The 7,139-nt window shown below is 37.3% G+C and overlaps 1 pseudogene; it reads right to left on the minus strand.

The window, feature by feature from the left end:
- Positions 1 to 1,249: 1,249 nt before the first annotated feature.
- On the minus strand, positions 1,250 to 2,112 carry LOC108293199 (annotated as a pseudogene).
- Positions 2,113 to 7,139: the final 5,027 nt, after the last annotated feature.

Here is a 7,139-nt window from a genome sequence, read left to right on the forward strand (position 1 = left end):
TTGTATGATATCAATGTTTTAACATGTCTTAATCCTTGTTTTGTGATCTACCATATGATTTATCCTGGAGAATAGTCTATGTGTACTAGAGACACATGCATATTTTTCTGTTGTTGAGTAAGGTGCTCTCTATGTCTGTTAGGACTAGTTGGTTTATAATGTCATTCAGATCTTCTATATTATAACTGATCTTCTGTCTAGATGTTCTGTTCATTATTGAAAGTGGGGTATTGAAATTCCCAACTTGTATTATAGAACTATTTTTCCTTTTAATTGTATCAATGTTACCTCCCTCTCTCTCTCTCTCTCTCTCTCTCTTTCAACACACACACACACACACACACAGCCCTTTGAGAGACCTTATATATACATAAGGGCTCTTGTTTGGTATATATATGCATATAATTTTTCACTCCTTTTGTGAGCCAGTTGTTTTATCGCCTTTGTCTCTTATAAATCTAGGCTGTCTGGTATTAGTATAGGTTTCCAGCTCTCTTTTGGCTATTATTTGTGTGGAATATTCTTTCCCAGTTTTTCATTTTAACCTATTTGTGTTTTTAGTTCTAATGTGTTTTGTAGATAGCATATAGTTGTATCATTTTTTACAAAATTCACTCTGCTAATACCCTCCTTATGGTTGGAGAGTTTAATACATATATATTAACTAATAAGGAAGGATATCTGCTATTTGTTGTTTTCTGTATGTCTCATACATTTGTTCCATTATTCCATTATTGCCTCATTTTAGGTTTAGTAAATTTTTGATTTTTCAATTTTAGTAAACCAATTTGATTTTCCTCTCCTTTTCTTTTGTGTATATTCTTGAGATATTTTATTTTTTGTTAGTATGGAAATTACATTTAGCATCCTTAATTTGTAACCATATACTTTGAACTGATACCAACTTAACTTCAATTGCATACAAAAATTCTGTTCATCTACCTCTCTGCCTTCTCCTTCTATGTTATTGTTGCCACAAATTGCATCTTTATACACTGTGTAGCCATAATGTAGATTCATATTTTACACATTTGTATTTAAATCATGTAGTAAACACAAAGTAAAATTAACAGTCAAAAAATAACAATACAAGCATTTATATTTACCCATGCAGTTACCTTTACTGGAGATCTTTATTTATATATTTATTTTTTAGAGATCTGAAGTGATTTTACTTTTATTTCCTTTACTTTAAGCCAATCGTGATATTTCACAGTGATTCTGTGGTGGGGGCAGAAGGAAGGCCATCTTAACTATCACGGGCCAAGTTGGCCCATGGTACAGGCAGGGTGGGCCTGCACTGGGGTGGCCAGAGGAGCCAGGACTGCCCCACAGGAGTCAGGTGATATTCCCAGAGTGAAAGCTTGCATGTGATGTCCTCCGCAGCTTCCGGTTCGTGCAGCTCAAAAAGCCTTTCCCTGCGGTGGCCAGTGAGTTGGCCATCAGCTTAGCGGCTTCAGAGTCGCCTTTGGCAGAGATGATGGCCGCCTTTTTCTGCTTCTCAGCCTTTTCCACCACAAATCTAGCCCTCTCTGCTTCCTGCTGAGGCACCTCTTTGGCTTCCACCCCTTCTGTGAACTCCTTCCTGAAGGTCAGATGTGTCAAGGGCACGTCATCCAGGATGAGTCCAAAGGTGTCTGCTCACTTCCTAAGGTCGCCGCTCACCTGCCTGGAGACCAACTCTCTCTGGGTAATTAGCTCTCCAGCATCAAAGCGAGCCACTATTGACTTGAGAATCTCGGCCATGATAGACAGCAGCACATGCTCATCATGGTCCTCTGCCATGCTGGTGAAGATGTAAGGAAGCTGGCTAGCTAAGGGCGGCAAGAGGATGCGCAGTGTGATGCTGATGTTCTGTAAATCTTTGCTACCAGTGATGACTGGCACATTACAAGGTCAAGAAGGGTAGTCAAAGATAATTGGTTTCTGTACCCATGGGATGAGGAAGTGAATCCCTTCCCCTACCAAAATGTCCTGTACTCCATGGAATCAGTCAGAGATGACAGCTCTGTGTCCAGCATCCACATTATATAAGGCAGAGTTCAGCAGGCCTCCTGCAACAGCTAGGGTCAGACCAAACTTACCAGTGGACTCAAACACTTTGGCAGCCATGTTTCCTTCTGCTGGGCCCTCTCACACCTGCCTCCACTCTGACCTCCACATGAATTCTCCAGCCACAAAAAAAGATCTTTATTTCTTCATACAGCTTTGATTAATTATCTAGTGTCCTTTCAATTCAACCTGCAGAAATCTCATTAGCGTTTCTTGTGGGAAAGGTCTAGTGGTAACAGATACTCTTGCCTTTTATTTATCTTGAAACATCCTAAATTCTCCCTCACTTTTGAAGGATAATTTTATCAGATATAAAATTCTTGGTTGTCAGGGTAATTTTTTTAAAAAATCTCTTTAAATGTGTCATCCAGTGCCTCTGAACTGTATGGTTTCTGATAACAAATTATCTGTTAATCTTATAGGTGATTCTTGTACAGCCATTGATATGTATGAGTCACTTCTCTCTTGTGGCTTTCAAAATTATTTTCGTTTTTGTTTTTTTAACTATTTGATTATAATGTGTCTCACTGTGAAATCACTTTGAGTTTATCCTACTTGGAGTTAATTGAGTGTCTTGAATTTGTAAATTCATGAATTTCGTCAAATTTGGGAAGTTTTCGGTCATTAAATAATTCTAACTTTTGGCCCCTTCCTCTCCTTTGTTTCCCTCTGGAACACTAACAATGCACGTGTTTTTTCCCTGGATGGTGCACAGCTCACTTACGCTCTGTTCATTTTTCTTCATTCTTTTTTATTTTGTCTTCTCATATTTAATCATTTTGATTGTCCTATCTTGGTTATTTCTTCTGCCAGCTCATATCTGTTCTTGGATTTCTGTAGTGAATAGTTTATAAATAGAGCTTTTCAGCTGCAGAATTTCTGTTTGGTTTTTTAAAATAATTTCTAGCTATTGATATTCTCATTCTGTTTATACGTTGGTTTTCATGTGTTCTTTAGTTCTTTGTCTATGTTTTCCCCTAGCTCTGTCAGCATATTTAAAGCATTGCTTTAAAGTGTACGTCAAATAAGTTCAATGTCTGAGCTTTTTCAGTTTGTGTTGATTTATTTTATTTCTTTAAATTGGCCATACGTTTTTGTTTTTTTTGTTTGATTTGTGATTTTTTTTTGTTGAAAGGTGGATATTTGAATATTACAATGTGTTTTCACTGGAAATCAGATTCTTCCCTTTCTCCAGGATTGCCTGTTGTTTTATTTTATTTTATTTTATTTTTTAAAATTTTATTGTTAAAGGTTGTAGCCTTCCATTAGTTTGGTGACTTTACAAAACTAGTTTTACAAAGATTTTATTCCTTGTGTGTAGTCACCGAAGCCTGTATTTCTTAGCTTGTGTTCACCTTGCACATTTTCAGAGAGTTCCTTAAGTGTTAGGAGCTACAACAAGCGCTTTTCACAAAAGCTCTTTTCCTGCTCTTTTCAAAGACTGTCTTTGTGCCAGGCCACTTCTTCTACACTTAGTTAGCTTACTCCACACGTCAGGATCACACTGGGGTGAAGCCTTAGGGTTGCAGTAGGTCTTTTGTGAACCTTCACTTTTCCCTGTGCAGGCACATGGCTTTTGAAATCCCCCTATATACACAGCTACTTTTTAATGTCTTAATTTCCCCAAGAAACTTTCCCCAGCTTTTTTCTTAGGGTTTAGGTGGTCTATTGTACATTTCAACCATAATTTTTTTTTTGCCCCAAGCACATGATGAGTATTAATTTAGCTGCACTGTTTTTGAGCGATGCCCACCATTTTTCTGGCCCAAATTCTGAGTTAGGCAAAACAGAGACGAGCACCTTGCATTGGTATTTTAGGTATCTCCAGTCATGGTAGAACAGACATACACAGTAATTTGTGAATAAGACCTGTTCTCTCTTTGGAATCAGAGACCAGGCTCCCACACTGGAAATACCTGCTGCTGCCACTTCAACACCACTGCCATACTGGGAAGGAGATGGAGTTTCCTATCATACAGCTTTCCTGTCATTTTTAAGTTGCTTTTTTCCTTATTAAGCATTCTATTGGTTGCTGTAAGCCTTTGATTTTTTTCCAGAGTTCCAACAAAGTAACTGTAAAGATATGAAATCAACCTAGTTGTCCAATAACAGATGTATGGATAAAGACTATATGGTATGCATACATCATAGAATACTATTCAGCCAAAACAATGAAATCCTGTCAATCATGTAAACATGGATGAGACCAGAGGACATTATGTTACGTGAAATAAGCCAGGAACAGAAAGTTAAACAGCACTTGTACTTATTCATATGTAGACACTTTAAAAAGTTGATCACATAGAAGTAAAAAGTAGAGCAGAGGATGCCAGAAGCTGAGAAGAATAGGAAAAAAGGAGGCAGAGGGAGAGGTTGTTAAAGGATACAAAATTATAGCTACACAAAAGGAGTAAGTTCCAGTGTGCTATACCACTGTAGGAGGACTCTAGTTATCAATAATACATAGTTTAAAATAGCTAGAAGGAGAATAGTGAATGTTCCCAACACAAAGAAATGAAAAAGTCTCAGTTGATGGATATGCTAATTACCCTGATTGATCACTACATATTACATGTATCAAAATATCTCTATGTATCCCATGAATATGTACAATTATTTCCCAATTAAAAAAAAGAAATAAACAAAAAAGGTGGTTATGGAAACTTCTGCTTGTTTTTAATGTTCCCATGGGGAGACAAAGATTCAGAGATGCCTACTCTGCCATTTTGCTGATGTCATCTCTTGAGAAGGTAGTTTGGGATCCTATACTTTGTTTATATGAGAGTCTGTACACATGGTGAAGACCATAATTTTGAATTAAGGAAATTATTTTGTAGTATTCTGTTTACTTCTGCTGTACTTGACATTTTCACAAATATTTAATACTATCTGATATTACGTGCCACCACATGATAATCAACTTCCATGTCAAGATTTCATTTTTTATTTAGACATAGAATTTGAGAAACCAGGATGATTTTTGAAGTGCTAATGCAACACCTGCCTTGTTCTCAGCACTCTTACCATATTGTCTGCTGCATTCTTGACAACTTTCTAGGAAGACATAACATGACTATAAATGTGATGGTGCCTTCTCAAGTGCAAATTACTTTTCAGATATGTCATTTTATCACAAATCATTCGCATTTTCAAAATTAATTGGTTAATTACTTAGTGTTTACTATATTTTTCTCATATAATGCATTTCAGCAGCTGACAAGGATTTTACTGGGCTAATTTTTCTGAAAGAAGAATAATATATAGCCACATAGGCCAAAACCACAGATAACCCAGCTATAATTTTGAGTCCCTATTGCCAAGAAAAGGCTCAATGTCAAGTCAAAGAACAATCCAAAATTTTTTTTTTAAATAATTGAAGCCATCCTACTCTCTTTACAAAGAGTCATAATAAAGTCTGCTTAGAATCTTCTCACCTTTGCTAGTCTCAAAATTGTCCGCTTAAAAGGCAACTGTACCCTCAAATTCTATTTCTTCCCCAAATTCAAGCCCTATGAAAATATACTCTCTTAAATCTAGTCTAAATGATTCTGGAATCAATCTCAACTTCCTGCCTCCCCGTTTATATTCTTTTTTATCTCTGTGGAAGAATCTCCTCCAGTATAACTTTTACCACCCTCCCCCTCCATTCTCCCTAGCCTTAGCTCCTGAGGGTCAAGTGAACAGCCATGAATTCTTCCACAGAAGGCCAAGGAAGAGCTTTAGAATGGACAGGCTGCCACTATGTGCTCTCTAACAATATCCAGCCCGTTCCACATATGCCTGATCCTGCTCTTGAGCCAGCTCTAGCCTGTACATCTTCACAAAGACTCTAGATCCATCTTCCTGGTGACAAGCTTCGAATATGGTCATGCATGTCCTCAAAACTCAATGATCAAACTATAGCTGCAGGAGCTCTCTGCTCTTGATTTTGCCATTATTTCTGACAACAGTACAGAAATTCCTCATTCCAATGTAGCACATATTCTGTATCCAGTTTCATGTAAGCCCCACATAAAGTCTCATCTTTGGCAAAAGGGAGAAGAAGAAATTCCTGAGCTTGTCTCCCTTGATGACAACTGCACTGCAGGAGGCATCTTTAACTATGATGCTGTCAACTTATTGAGTTTTGGCATCAGGAAACTAAGTTCACTTTCAGATCATCTTAATTGAGCTTCTGTGGAAGTGTTGAGGTAGGATTTCTGGGCAGGTAAATAAAATTACACAATGAAAATGAACCCACCATGGTGAGTTTGCACCTTTCCCACCTACTCTTAGGGATTCTTATCACACAAGTTTTCCTAGATGAAATAATAATAGAAACATTTCATTATTCCCAGAATTATATCACTTTTTAAAATGTCAAATGCATTATATCTGTTATGACCTTTTGAACCCATAATCCAGAGAATATTCTGTCTCTTTTCCCCATTGCCTCCTTCGAACCCAGTAATGAGAACTGTAACATTCAGTAATTATATCTTTATACAGTCATAGCACATGCTTAGAACTCAGACTAGATATAGAGGATATGAATCAAATGCATGTCCACGAATCCATGTCATGGCTCCATTAGCCTGCCTTAGAACGTAGGGTGCAGTTTTGCAATGTGGGCATATCATATTCACTGAGGAACTACTGGGAAGGTGAGACTCAAAGGGCTGAGTTATAATCTACCTCTACCTTGGTTATTTCCTCATGTCTATTTCTGTTACTGTCTTCTCATTTGCAAAAAGGGGAAAAATACTATTAGCCTTACCTATCTCACGGCCGTGATGATTAAGGGACAGGACGTACAGGAAGATATTTTGGAAAAATTTACTTTTCAGTTTTTTAATACTCTCTACAAATGTATGTGTTATATGTACCAAGAATGTATTCAAAGCTCTGGTGTTCTAGTTAGACATTTTCCAAGGTATTATCTCTCTTCCAGAATGGTGGTGTGAGAAGGTCTGTAGACATGTCTTCCAGTGAAAGCGTTATAACTGTTGAGAGTGTTTTAAAGAGCAACCATTCAATGTCTTTTGAAATTGTTCTTAGGGCGTACAGCAAATGAAGAAACATGTACAGAAGCAGATCTACTAAACCTC

This window comes from Cebus imitator, unplaced genomic scaffold (genome assembly GCF_001604975.1).
Source record: "Cebus imitator isolate Cc_AM_T3 unplaced genomic scaffold, Cebus_imitator-1.0 Scaffold525, whole genome shotgun sequence".
NCBI classification, from domain to species: Eukaryota; Metazoa; Chordata; class Mammalia; order Primates; family Cebidae; genus Cebus; species Cebus imitator.